Consider the following 15,692-nt stretch of genomic DNA (forward strand, 5'->3'; position numbering starts at 1 on the left):
CGTTAAAAGCACGTGCACTGAAAAGACAACGTACCGCAAGATATCGGCGCAAACACTAGATAAATTCAGAGAAGCAGTGCGCGAAATGAACTGGAGCGATATTTTTGCTATTGAAGGTGCCAACGAGTCATATGATAAGTTTATGAGCAAACTCAAAACGCTGTACTTCAAATCATTCCCGCTTGAAAACTATCGGAGTCGAAGAAAGTCGCGCAAGCCATGGATTTCGAAAGAAATCATTAGGCAAATCAACCAGAAAAATAAGCTTTATCAGTCTTTCATCAAGTCGAAGGACTTGTCAAAATGGAAAGAATATAAACAGTTTCGGAATAAACTGAACAAAGAAAAAGAAAAGGCGAAAAATGACTACTACAGCCGTATATTTAATAATGATTGCATGCGCAGAAGTGATAAAGTATGGAAAAAAATAAACGAAACACTAAATCGGAAGTCAGTCGATACACGAACAGATACGTTGAACATTGATGGCACTTATGTAGGTGGTACAGAACTTGCGAACTATTTCAACAATTTTTTTCTTAAAGTAGGGTGCGTAGATCACGACATTCAAGATACAACGCATGCAGAGTCATTAAGAGAATCTTTATTCCTAAGGCCTACTAGCATCCCTGAGGTGATTACAACATTTTCATCCCTGAAAAATAGCCACAGTCGAGACGTAGATGATTTAGAAATTGGGCCAATTAAGTACGTCATGGACTTACTTGCACCTGCAATAACGCACATTTTTAATATTTCGCTGTCAACCGGAGTTTTCCCGCGTAATATGCAGGTAGCGAGAGTAATCGTTGTTCACAAAGGAGGTGACAAAAATAATATTGGCAATTATCGGCCTGTATCTATACTTCCTGTGCTATCAAAGGGACTCGAAAAAATTGTCAACTTTCGTATTGATAGTTTTTCGCGAAAACATAGCCTGCTCACCGACTGTCAGCACGGGTTTAAGAAAAAGCGGTCTACGGAAACTGCTTTAAGCATACAGAAGGAGCTAATTCTAGAGAACATCGAAAAAAAATTTCTGACTTTAGGGTTATACTTAGACTTCAGCAAAGCCTTTGATAGGGTCAACCACAAATTGCTGCTGATAAAGCTGGAAAAATATGGCTTCCGAGGAATCGCACTTGAACTTATCCGGTCTTATTTAGAAAGCCGACATCAGTTTGTTGAAATTAATGAGTACAGGTCGCAGACGAAACCTTTGACAGCGGGTGTGCCCCAAGGTAGCATCCTTGGCCCAATACTTTTCCTATATTACATAAATGATATTGTACAAGTGAGCGATATGTGTAAATTTGTCGTGTATGCAGATGATTGTTCTGTTTTCTTTACCGGTAAAGATTTAAAAGAAATAACGCCTATAGCAAGCTCCGTTTGTTATGGACTTCAAGCCTGGTCTAAGGCAAATGGCCTCATCCTCAATGAAACCAAAACAAAATGTGTTATTTTTCATGCTCCGGGAAGTTCCACTACATTGCCAGATAGTATTGTGTTGGGTCCGTATAAAATTAACATTTCGTCATCCATAAAAACCCTAGGTGTAATATTCACAGCGCATATGTCCTGGAATGAACACGTCAGTCATGTTTGCTCAAAGGTACGAAAAGTTGTTGGTGTGTTAAATCGGAATCGAAGTGCACTACCCTTTAAAGTTAAACGCCTTATTTATCATGCTCTTTTCCATTCACACGTCAGTTACTGTTTACTTATATGGGGTAACACTACAGCGCAAAATACTCAAATGCTCGAAATACTTCAAAAGAAAGCAATTCGGGCGATAGCGAACGTTTCTTTTTTCGAGCATACGCAAGAGCTTTTCCAACAAAACAGAATCATCAGAGCCCGTGACATATATAAATTCAAAACGTTACTAAGCTATAGAAATGCTGTGCTGGGAAAACTCGACTCATTCCTAACCCTGGCAACTCTACAACAAAATAGAAGTACATATTCATATCGTCACCAGGCACTATGGCACATTCCTTTCTCACGTACTAATTACGGCTGCCAACGCCTTAAACACACACTACCTTCCCTACTTAACTATTTCAACCAACAAAATGTTGATGTCCTATCTCTAAACAAAACTAAAATATTGGATTTGTTCTTATAGATGTGTATTGTTAACAGCTCTAACAGTTCCGCAAAACTTACCATGTACTTTCGTTGCGTTTATACGTTCACACTTGTAACTATTATTCCTACAATCCAGGTTTTCCGCGGTAGTGATTGCGCCCGGACCTCGTGGCAGGGTTTGGGTTGTAAACTGGATGCTGTAAAGAATGTCTTCGCGGAAAAAAAAAATCGAGGATGTGACGACGCCCTGGGCTACATTGCCGTGGTGTCTGTCACGAAAGCAGCAGTCTATATGCAGATTATCTTTTTTTTTCTGTTTTTTAACCTGGACGCACATATGTATTTGCAAGTATGTAAACTAATTTCGAAAAAAGAAAGAACATTTCCTGATGGTAACTAGTGTTTATTGTACACTGCTGTGAAATTTGTTATATTTATTTATGTATGTGTATGTAATTATGTATATATATATGTATACATTGTTTTTGCCTTCTTATGATATATGCGACGGAGTCTGTGTTAAGTAATAAAACGCAAGATAACAGATTGTAATTGTATACTAGGAGTTATCTGACACTACTGTATTATAACTAGTTTCTATGTAATAACACGAAGATGTCTATGTATTTCTGTGTAAAAATAGTCTTGTATCTACACTTCATGAGTGATTGTATTGCTACACGAGCCGCTACCGTGCCTATCTGGGAGACCGGAGCTTTGTCAAGCCGAAGAATTTTCGGCTTTTATTCCGGCTCTCCCTTTTTTCACCTTGTATCGAGTGGTGAAAATAAAAATGATGATGATGATGATGATATAATGATTTCGCAATAATAATAGATATACATCAATGTGGAAAGTTCAAAGCACTCAAACACCTCTAGCATATAGTGAAAGACGGGAAAGGCGGGCGTTTAACAACAAAGGAAATTATTTGAAAAAGGCGCTGATGTTCCATATGCTAATTTTCCAATCGCTTTTCTGTGTGTTCAACGGCGTATACGCCCTAATGTGCCCTTACACGTGAATACCACGCACCGGTCGAAGCTTTTGTGGTTGCTAATAGCCAACAAGCCATTGTTAAAATTGGTTTAGTTCTTACAAACTGGTTAGCTCGTAGACGCGTTGCGTCTTGGGAGTCCGGGCTATACGCGGCCTTTCTTTACGACAGAAGAGAAGTGAAATTCAAAATGGAGAACGAAAGCTTGTCTTTCCGCTTTTTTTATACACATTCGAGAGGAGTAAACTACACACACGTGACGTTTAGACGGCACCGCCACCACGGGAGAGTGGAAGGACAGAAAGCTAGACGCGTGTTCCAGTTGTGGCCAGCATCGGATGCAGTCTATGTGGTCAGTGAAGGAGACAGCCGAGACAGCTTCGATGCCGTCTGGAAGACTTCTGCGACGTGACGCCACCTCGCGGCGACAAAAAAGTTTAGAAAACCACACATTATTTCGGCATTTTAAGTATTAGCGCATGCGAACCCACGAAAAGCACAATGTGACTTACTTTAAGGACGTAGGAAAGCGTGTCTACGTTTTCTTGTGCGCGAACGACCTTACCATTGAGTTTCCAAGGGCCCTCATATGGGGCCCTGCTCATCCGCCATATTCTTTAGACAGAAAAGTAGCCTGCATAGTTTTTGACTTCAGTGCTGTCTTCGCGGAGCTGTCTACTTTGACGTCTTCGTGAGAAATAGAAGGACGCTTAAGATGGCCGCTGTGCGCTTAGACGTTGGAACAGTTTAGACGTTGAATAGTCGTTGGAATGGCTTAGCGCTTGGAACACCGAGAAAGAGACGGTGGTGCGAACGTAGACATGGACGGCGCAGGTCACACAGCGGCAAATCTTTGAGAAACCTTTTTTTTCTATCTGGCAGTTTACTGATCTTGGATACGGTATCTTTTGATAGCTAATCTACTCAAAATATAATACATAGGGGACACAGGAGCCGCCGTACGTGTTATGGACGCTAAGCTTTGAGGTATGGGATGGTATAGGTATGGTAAGGTATGGTATAGAACTGGGATGTTGTAAAATCGTGGGACGTGTAACTGGGGTTCCACTGTAGTTGGAGGCAACAGTGAGTTTTAAGAGCACAAACTTGTCAACCTATGGATGCCAAGTAGTTGACTATCATAATCACTCCAATTCTTTGTCTGCAGAATACAGCACCTCTTGTTTGCTGTTTGCGTTTTACTTACGGGTATAGCGGGTGAAGTCGAAGAGTAGACATTCTGAAAAGTAATCATCTAGCTTAGTCATCTTTCTTCAGAATTATTTACCAGCTTCAAACATTTTGTCTAAAGAGCTTGCTTTATCCATCTGGTGCCTATAAGCAGTTCTCTAAGAATCACATTTGCAAAAGGTTTTTCTTAAAGTGTCACATATATGTTCAAATTCTAAGCACGTAATTCTTGTATGTACAGTATGGCAAAAGTTTCGAGGATACTTCACAACTGACGCAATGTGGTGATCGGCCTTGTTACAAGATGCAAGTCATGTGCCGAAGTTAAGGAACACGGTTCCACTGAGACAACTGAACAGTGTTCCTGAGCACTGTTCCTCTCAATGTTTGACACTTTAGAGCAAACAAAGTTCTGCAGGGATTCTAGTATGCAGCCTAATGATAGCATGCTTATATTTTGTGTGGTAGCCTCAATACTTTGACAAAATTGTGCCATGCATGATGTGCACAAGTGCCTGTGAAGTTAAGAACAAGGTGCGTCACTAAATATGCGAACTTCAACTGCAATTCAAAACAAATAAATTCCACGAGAAAGCCAGAAAAAAATAATTAGGGGTATAAACAAGTGCAAGAACAAGCAGGTCAATAGAGTCAACGTCCGATTTTTTGGACACCCTAGGGGCCATAAGAACGCATGAAAATCAGGGAGTCCGGAAACATGAATACATGCCTTTTACTACCCCCAAGGGCTCAAATCACTACAGGCACATCTGAAATAGACCTATAAGCCTGCCACTACGATTATTATGCGTATCAGTGCTTGTAACGTGACGGGAGATGGCAGGCACAAGTGTGCATAATTAAGGGCCACATACTGTGTCCCGTGACGGTGGCCCCCTTCCAACATTTAATAGGCTTCACCGCAATAAATTGCGTATGCTTCACTGCGTAACCCCGCTGTGTTGCGGCGAAGCTGACTTTAGAAAACCGGCATTGCGCAACGCTTGACCCTTGCCGTGTTTTCTGCAACTAGAAGAAATACAAAGGCGGAGTCGGCGCCGTTGCTGACAGTGGCGAATTCTTTAAATGAAAAACAAAAGCTTGGTAGCGAACATCGAAGCAGCTGGGCGTAGCTTTGCTGCTGCGGTGGGCAGAGGATCTGCATGCGGGAGTGCTACTTCGATGCTGCGAGATAATCAAAACGGCGGCGGTGGTTTCGGTTAATGCCGTTTCGAACCTGCGGTCACGGCAAAGAGTGCGGAATATCGGACGGAGATGGGTTTTGGCATCCGAAAATTTCACACGTTATTATACATTGGCCCTATGGGATACATGGCTGTGCTGCAAAGGCGTCCAAATTATCGGGCGTGTCCGAAAAATCGGACGACTGTATTAAGTTGAATGAATTGGCGAGAAATCTGTCAACAATGAGCCAGCAGCAAATGAATGGGTAAGTAAATGGTGAAGCCCTAGTGGTGGCAAAATGTGTATGCAGTCAAAGGAACACAGGAACAGCAAGAGCAAACATTAAACATGAACAAAGAGGGAGACAAGGTAATCCTTTAGACCCTTTTCTCCAGAAGCTCAGCTAATATCTATTTGTGTTTCAATTTGAGTTAATTTTGCTAGACCTCCCAATCGTTCTGGACCTGGACTTGCCCAATAATGTGCTGTCACTCATTGAAGCTGGCAAACTTTCTGGAACACTCCGAGGTCCATAGGAAGCCAGAAACATTGGAATGTTGGCTGTACACCACTGAGTGTTCAATACGACTTAGTTTACGGCTTTTCTCTTCCGCGTTTGGTCAAATGCTAAACCACCGTGTGTGGGAGCTAGGCTGATTCCAGTATCTTTTCCAAGCAATCAAAAGTGCTGTCGAATGCTGCCGGACACTTGGTGCATTAACAGATGTGCAGAAGCTCTGCCCTAGTAGCTTCTGCTTCATTTTTTAAAAACAAAACAGCGCATTATTCACAGGGACAAGAAGGGAGAAACGACATGAACGAGCACCGACATCAGGTAAGTTCAGTTGTAACTTCAGTTGTAAGTCAGCGCTCGTCCGTGTCACTTCTCCCTTCTTGTCCCTGTGAATACCGCGCTGTTTTGTTTCAAATATGTCTTACCAACTCGCCCAAACGTCTGTTTTAACGAATCTCCTTCATTGCCACAGAAAGTCTTCCACGAGTATAGTTATAATGCAAGACCCCATTCCGACAGTCAGCCCTTCTAAGGGATGTCGTCCCACCTGGTCCTCGATGGCCTTGTGGTCAGTCTCCTGGAGCCAGGTGCCCAAGATGACGCTGTCGTCTGAGTGGCACAGGCTGCGCAGCAGTGACGTCGTCGTGTTGGCCTGGTTCTCTGTCAACGTGAACTCGGCCACCAGCAGCCGTAGCAGGTTGTTGTAGCTGCCTGCAAGTGGGACGCGACTGGCTGGACACGCCGCCAAACTGGACGGGCGACACAGCAAAACGATAGCGGAACACCCACCGAAGATGTTTCTGTTCGCGACACACGTTACAAAAAGACGCTTTGCGAGTTTAGTTTAAAAAAAAAAAGGCTTCCGCATGCAAGCTGAGAGATCCTTCGATAGTTCACAACGCAATTTTGATGGGCACGCTGATTTTATTTTCTAACCTGAATACGTCTTCTGCAACAGCACTTCGGTTGTTGCCGAAGCTGTCAACTGGACGACATTCCCAATGTAAAAGCAAGATACCAAATGGAACTGTGTTGCTGACATATGTTAGGAGATGCTTTGTGAGTTTGGTGAAAAAGGCTTGCATATGGAAGCTAAACTATGCTTGAACATTTGTTAACGAAGCAATTTTCATTAATATGCCACTCTTATTTTGACCTGATTGCATCGTTTGCAACAACAATTCTGTTGTGCCAGCTGCGTGTTGTACTAATCAGCCTTCAGCGATTTTATGGTGTGCAATGGCCAACAAGATGCCATCCTCTCCACCAGCCCATAGATCAGGTTGAGCTTCCTTCCTTGAGAGATTAGGGGACACTATTCTATATATAATCCTACGGCACAAGACACATTACTCAATGCTTTCCATGAAGAGGTTGAGGGTTTCTTTGTTTTAAGACAGGTCATGTGAAAAATGCCATATCCGTACAGCAGGCTGATCATTAGCATCTGTGATTGTGTCACTTAATCAGACCAGAAGCATTACCCTCATCTTTACATGTGCTTTGTACCATAATGCTTTTATAGCCTCACTCAGGCCAAACACTGCTGGTTTGATTGATATAGCACTGAATACATGCATAAACAGACAAATTAATGGATGTATGAAGCACAGACAAGGGGACCATGCAAATGTGTCCAAGTTGTATGGGCAGCAATGGGCAGAAAGGTGGACATGCTCACTTTCATATGACTGTGCTGGCAGCAAGGACATGGTCTCGTAGAGGCGCAGTCGCACCATGGCAGCACTGGCCTTCAAGTGCTGGCCATATGACTTGATTGTGGGGCCAATCCTAAGCAAAGTGCAAGACAGAACACAAGATGGAAGTCCCATAATTATTTCATTTCAATAAGTCTTGTCTAGTTCACCCACTCTGCCACAAGCTATTGCATTTAATGGTCTTCTTGACATTATTACAAACATTGCTGATTCCGAGATGCTTATAAACAAATTATGTAGTTTGCTTTCTTAGTTTTCCCTAGTCCCTACATTTTCTTTCATTCCTCTTGCCTGCATTGTATGCAGTGCACCTGAACGATGAGGTGACACTTCTTTTATGATGAATATGTTTAGGCTGAAAATACTGACACGATGATGATCTCTCGTTAGTTACTATCTTTAAAATTTTACTTTGAATTTGGTTGCCCAGAACCTAAACGAGTAATATGTTTCAATGGTTCGTTGTTCCTTAACACATTCATTCCAGGACTGCCTCACTAGCATAACAATGACTTAACTACTGCACAAAGTGCAGCTAGACAAGTCAGCCCCATGCAACGGCCAAAAATGACTTTCACGTCATGTCTTACCCGGATAGCATGAGCAATGCAGACTCGACAGGAGACAATATTCTTCGCACGATGTCATCAGAAGCCAGCTCCTTACAATGTCTCAGGAAGCTTGCCATAGCTTGCAGGATGGAAAAGAAAGAATGGTTGCATTGAAATGAATAGAGAAAAGGAACTACAATAGAGCCTTGGCTAAGTCGGATCTCATGGAACAGAAAAGCGAAGAAAAAAGAAGAAATAAAGAAGAAAAGCGGACGAATTATCACAGTGTCAAATTATTGAGGGTATCTGAAAACACTAAATAAATGCTTGCTACCCCAATCCACTTTCATTTAATGAATAAATTCACAATCTTTGCTTCTGGTTCACATAGAATTAGTGAAGCGGCAGTTCTCAACACTTCGTCACTGATCAGTGCTTGCAGCGGCGAGGGCCTCGCGACTTCCTTAGCAGTGCAGCCCGTTTGGCGCTGGCGCAAGACCCAAGCCTTCATTCGTATAGACATGCTTTTCACTAACGTGCACACACCCTGATTACTTTTTTGCAAGTGAGCTGGTTGGCAACAGATTGTCCATCTATCGCGATGTTTCCACGGATTTGATGCCAGTGTGCGTGCCATGGTAGTATTGGCACATGCACGAGGCGAACTTCGTGTCACGTGCAGCAGTGAATGTATAAATGCGCAAATACACATGAAGAGTTCAGGGAAGAGTGCTACCCGCCGTGGTTGCTCAGTGGCTATGGTGTTGGGCTGCTGAGCACGAGGTCGCGGGATCGAATCCCGGCCACGGCGGCCGCATTTCGATGGGAGCGAAATGCGAAAACACCCGTGTACTTAGATTTAGGTGCACGTTAAAGAACCCCAGGTGGTCAAAATTTCCGGAGTCCTCACTACGGCATGCCTCATAATCAGAAAGTGGTTTTGGCACGTAAAACCCCATAATTTATATTTTTAGGGAAGAGTGCTGCTTTTGCATTTTCGCATAACACAATTGGGGTGCTCTGCGCTCCGAGGGTTGCCCGAATTAACCGGTGTGCAGCCAAATACATCCGAATTAACAAGAGTTTGATGTCACTAAATGATGCATACGCCTGCTGGGACCAAAGGGCAAGTTCGAATTATTCTATTTTTGCAAGTTAATGAAGGTCGAAGTAATGATATTTTACTGCACTACAAACCGAGGTCGATAACTCAGCGAGAAAGTTGGTAAGTTTAATTAGTTCTTTGGAGCCCTAGTGACATTATTTTTCGTGATGTGAATAGCCAGTAAATTGTGCAGGTAAAATTTCTCCACACACTCTGCCTAAGTTCAATGCCACATCCCTATTTTATATCAAAAGAGAGGATAAAACAGAGCTTATTAGTGAGCCATCTGGGTGCATGAAAGCTGCTCCTCCAGGCAAAGCACAATACTGAGATCTGATACCATACATCAAAAAAAAGGAAGAAAAAGAAAAGATCGGACTTAGTTTTTCCTTTTCACATTCTGACCATTGACTCGCCAATGTAGAAGGTAATTCAATGCTATAGAATAAAAAAATAATAAGAATGATATCTGGGAACAATGAAAACATAAAGACAAACTTCCGAGCAAGTGATCATCGCTTAGCAACTCCTCGCTAAAAAATGGAGTGCTTTGGAGCTACGATTGGCGACTGTTAAAGAAAGTAAAATCTTGCAAACACTGCTACACGCGTGCCAAAAGAGAATTCCCACTTACCACTTAGTGCCCCCGAACGCACTTCAAGGGTCACCTGCCAGGTGAACGCATCCCCCCGCACTTTCTCGGACTCGAGCTCCTTGGTGGAACGGGGAAAGCTGTTCTTCCACAGAAGCAGCATTCGTGGCAGCAGACTGCGCACCACAGGCGGGCCTGGACACCGAACAAGAGCGACAGCTCGATAAATAAAGGAACACTGGCATGTACTTTCAATGTCGCATATATTCTACTACACGCTTCTCGCACGTAAATTATGGCACTTAGTGAATGTGAAGATTGGGAAACTTCTGAGATAGCTTAATTTGATAATAAAGTTGGTTTCTAAGAACCTCACCAGGTGTCACTGACTTCTCGATGTCGTGACAGAGAGCAAGATTTGTTGACATCGTGTAGCAATAAGGCTACGTACGATGATTTTGCTCATATAAAAAATACAATGAGTGTGCTCCACGTATCTTCTTTTTGGGTGCGCTCACAAGTGGATTTAAACAAATGAGTATATCATGATGTCATGATGTATCCGCCACGTAGCACAGAAACTGAACCTGGTTCATAAAAACAAGACTATAAGAGTAAATTATTTAGTGTTCTATGACGCTCGCCAGAGTTCTTTTTTTCTTATAGGGCTGTAAAACTTGGACCTCAATTTGAAGCAAGAAGAAAAAGGAAAAAAAAGAAAGAAAAAAGGAGAAGGAGAAGCCGGAAATGTCATGCTGGTCAAAGAGTATTACAACCACCAGTAGTATAACAGAGTGAATGACATGCTGACAGCATCATAGAAATCAAGCCTTACACAGAAACCTGTACTTTTTCCTCACGTATAAGTAGCAATATTTATTCTGGGCCCATCATGTAACATGTGTGACATAGATGGAGAATTTTTTGATGGTGAATGCAAAAAATGACGACACACAGTGAAGTGAAGGTGCACGATTATTAGCATAACTAAATGAGGTATGTAGAGATAGCGATAACTGTGTCATGCAGTTATTATCAAAAAGAAGACGGTTGATGGTGTTTAAGGCTCAGAAACTCTGTCAATGTTCACAGAACTGCCTCATCTACACAAGAAAGCTGATAGTCACAATGACATTGCGTCAACTAGACCAAGTACACTTGTGGCACTGCCTAGGCCAGTGACAGTTTCTGCATCACCAAAAGAGAATAGTGTACTAGAGCAAAGCAAGTGAAAATTTTTTTTCTTTAGAATGGTTATTTTCTAATGACTTTCACATTTTACAGTTGCTATTATTGCACTTGTGAGCTCATTGCATGAGCTAGAAAATAGTGGCTACAGGGATAATGGCTGTTAACGTCAACAATACGGGCATTTCATTAGCAATTAGTTCAGATGACTTCAAAACTTCCATATGACACAGATGTCACACTTCATGGCAGCATTGCTTTCTTATACCCAAGTCACATGACCATTTTTAATGACTACTCAAAACAATGCTTGCTGAAATCTGCGAGCTCAAAGCTCCATTGCATCAGCTCCATTGATTGAATGGACATTGCCTGAACTTTCAGTGGCAACTGGTTTCAATGGTTGATGAAAGTGCGAATGTGACCTGGGCATCATTGTTCTGGAACACGCAGTGAAGGCACTACAGAGAGCAGAAGGAGGAAAGCAAATGCACGTCAAGTTATCGAATTTGGCAGTTTACCCAATGTCATTACGGCACCCATCATGAGCCAGCCAGCTTGCGTTCGTTGAAGAGACAGCCGGCTCTTCTGCGAGGCACTTCGCAGCAGGTCTTCAGCCAAGTTGAAGATCATCTGGACATTTACCACGGCAGCTATGACAATGTGCAATACGTCATTGACACCTTTGTCTACAATAGGTACACAGATACCATTTTAACACGAACGCATTGCGCACTCGGCACCAGTGAAAATGTCGATGGCATAGCACAGGTTCCAGGACCTACATCATCATGCACTAATGAATGCTGCTAGCACGGACGTTAAACACAGGCATGACATGAAATAACTGTAGATTTCAGTACAGAATGAAGTGATGCTCAATACATGGAGTGACGCTTAATGAAAATCAAAGCTGGAGACAAATCCTCGTGCTGATTGCTAATCTGAACTGTATGTATCAAAAGCAAAGCATGTCATCTTTCATGTTCCAATCAGTTCAACCTGTTCAATCAGCTCAAGTTAAACTTTTGCTGCGAGTACACACCGTATAGCTTTCTTGCTGAACGTTTCATCCTGCACAACAATTTTATGTTCTATGTGAATGTTGAACTACCATGACCTTTTGAATGTAAATTTGGCTGTTGCAGAACTTTGTGTTACCGGAATTTTTATATGCAGGTGCTCCATGCTCTGTTAGAGATGTTGGTGCTCACTAAAACCAAAGGTGCAAGAGAGAAAAAGTCATAAATTACTTTTCCCTTGTTGTGGGGGAGACCCAGCGGCGTGTGACGTGCTGCTCCAAGGAGAGCAGCAAGCGCCGCCGAGTAGCCAGCGATCGCGTCTGGTGAGGACTTCATCGACTCCAGCTGGTCGAGGCAGCGGTCGAGCAGTGGTGTCAGCTGAGCGGGCACGGCAGTCGCAATGCACCGGAGGCACCATGCCGCTGCCAAGCGTGCGGCTGGGCTAGTGTGAATGAGCACCGACACCACTGTCTCCACCAAGCCTGCAATGGAGCAAGTCATGCATCACTACACTCTTAAAGACTGCGCGCCACCTTCTTAAGGCAGAGTTCTGGTGCGAAACGTCATTCGTCATCAATCATATACACATTTCCTTCCTCTGCGTACCGAGTACTCTCTTGTCAAAATTATTAAAGAATACCGTGACACTCATGGTATTACTGACAAAAGAATGCAAGGTGTCAGTTTAAAAGAAAGAACGCACACTCAATGTTCGCAATGACTGTTGTTGAGTGGCGAAATTACACCTTAGAGCGTATACAACTTTTAACAGCATAGAACCACTACACGTGAAGCCTACACCTTCCTAAATAGCCTACCTTCTTCTGATATATCATAACTATACAACACACACTTAATTTGAATTTAAGATCTAAATTCAAAGCAAATGAGCCAAAACAGAGACTCTTAAACCAACTGAACTGGGAAATTGCCGAGTGAAAGCGCAAATCTCAAGTTGAGTACTATGCTGCCAGTTGGTTCCACTGATTAATTTTCCATATAGGCAAAGGCTAAGAATGCTTGTACAAAAATAATGACTAGGTAAGACTCAGTTGCTAAAAACGGTATGAAGTCTTCTACAGTGAAGTACATCACAACCTTAGTTGTTCTTGCACTGCAAAAGTCTTCATAACTAACCTTCCATTATAGTAGTTTGCATCAATGTGTATGTAACATGGCAGATGCATGCTGATTTAATGTAGGTGGATTCACTAGAGTAAAGCGTTGGACACTCTGTATGAGTGGCTCGGTTGTGAAGATCTGTAGTATTTTTAAAATATTCCTGAGCTTTCTAATCAGTTGCATTCACACTGAACTCTTAGAGAAATGTTCGACAGGTAATTATGAGCAAGGTGTGTAATGTGGTTATCAGTGCCAGTCACATGGAAGGATCTGAAGTGCAAGTTTCTTGAATGAGTTTTAAATCGCACACTACCGAAAAAAAAGAAATATTTAGTTTAGCATTACAGTTGTACTGTCTCCCACAGTGCGTAACATCTAACACATAGCACAAGACAGTACGAACGGAAACCAACAAGCCTTTTTTATCATACTGCTGAGCACTGCACAATATTACATTGCGCAATAAGTACAATGTTTGAAAAAAAAATACAGGGACCTACCTAAGTGCACTTTAAAAACGATGAAGCAAATGAAAATGCCAAGTACCATAGCAGAGGCCTTACCTATAGAAGAGTCGGAGAGCGTTGAGACAGCAGTCGTGCCCAGGGTCTCGACCAGGCAGCCAAGTTCTTGCAGGGCGCAGACCAGGATGTGCTGGCTCAGCGCCACTTCCTGCTGGCCGTCCTTGCCGCTGTTGCTGTCTAGCACAGCATCTAAAGGGGCAGAAGGAGACACAAAGTTCTAAACATTCACTCTGAAGAGGCACCAAACAGACGACTGCTATCGCAACTTCAAGCAAAAGCCTGTGCACTTTTTTCTTCTGAAACGAATGATGTAGTGACGCTATGTGTTACTGAATTCCAATGAGGCACTCAGTTTCATTAGTGGACCTGTATTTTGTGACAGTCCTTTACTTACTGCACAGATGGGTGGATCAATGTACAGGCGACTCATCAGTGATCGGTTTAACTTAATTTATGGTGATGCTACATCACAGTGGAAGGCTCTGTCTCAATATCGACTATCTGGTGTTTAACATGGTCTTTAACATGCACGTAAACAGAGTGCACAAGATTTTTTTTAATGGCGACAGTCATTCTACAGACCCCAAATGCGTCTTTGCGTATAGTCTTCCTTCTGTCAGTTGTTAAGTTGAACCCGCTGTCCCATGTTCAGCAGCGGAATGCCGAAGACACTTGAATACCGAGTAACCATGATGGGTAGCAAATGATTTTCTGCAACCATTCGGTGATGCCATTGATTGACAGGGCTTAACACCCAAAAGCAACATAAGAGCTACCAAAGATGTGGTAGTGAAGGTCCCCAGAAAAATTTTGACCCCCTGAGGTTCCCTAATGTGCGCCCATGAGCATATGACTGTTTTTGCACTTATTTCCCAATTGAAATGTGGCCAAGAAATGGCATGTCTCAAGAGATCAAACTTGTAGCAAACTCAAGCTCAGTAGAGGAATGCCAAGTCCGCTGAACCACCTCAATGAGTTTCAGTGATGTCATTAAAATGGAATACATCTGCGGTGGGATCATTCTGCTCCTTGTTGTTACGAACCCTGTGGGTGCTGGCAATGCTGGTGATGACACAGCACGGCAAGAATGTCATAACTGGAAGGGCATGCTTATCACTTAGCACAAACAAGAAACAAAAATAGTGCAAACTGTGACTCAGGGCTTCAACAAGGCATGCAGATGACAGCTTCCATTAGGGTGAGGGATAGGCAATGAGGCAGCATGGAGCAAGTTTTTGTTGTTGTAACCACTTCTTACTCAACTCTTACTGCACCATCAACAACAACAACAGCAACAAAACTTCGGGGCAACATTAGTTTCCTTAGGATGTGCAGCCGCAATAAAAATTTCCTCGCAAGACATGGTGTATGTCCGTTTTAGCTTTACTTATATAAAACACGCAGTTCTCTGTAGGTGGTGAACACACAATGTGCAGTTTTTTGTAATCAGCTGCTAACAAAAAACCAAACCGCGAATGAATGAACTAATGATGCTCACCCGAATTGAGGTGCTTTACAATGACTTGAACGAGGTCCTTGCAGGCCGCCGCCTGGGCCTTGTCTCCGAGCATCTTTCCCAGCACCGAGCGAAGTGCAAACGATACGCACTTGCGGCTGTAGACAGCATCCACGTGTGTCTGCACGGCCCGCGGATGGCCCACCAGCTCCAGCAGGTGGCTCAGCACGGCTGGCAGATGGCGCTCCAACCACAGGCCACCCAGTCGCTGGAACAGGACCACGTATGCCTGCACCAGAAGTTGGGGGAGGAGGAAGGGCGCAATAGTTTCAGGCTTAATGAACGCACACAGTACGAGAGAAAGCAGAGGACTAAGCAGAGGGCTAACTTGCAACTAATGTTTATTTGGTGTTGACAATAGAGATTTAAATCT

At 43.0% G+C, this 15,692-nt stretch overlaps 1 pseudogene; it reads right to left on the bottom strand.

Moving 5' to 3' along the window:
• Nucleotides 1–15,692, bottom strand: part of LOC135897540 (HEAT repeat-containing protein 5B-like) — a 389,157-nt pseudogene that overhangs the window by 1,498 nt on the left and 371,967 nt on the right.

Source organism: Dermacentor albipictus, chromosome 7 (genome assembly GCF_038994185.2).
Source record: "Dermacentor albipictus isolate Rhodes 1998 colony chromosome 7, USDA_Dalb.pri_finalv2, whole genome shotgun sequence".
Taxonomy (NCBI): domain Eukaryota; kingdom Metazoa; phylum Arthropoda; class Arachnida; order Ixodida; family Ixodidae; genus Dermacentor; species Dermacentor albipictus.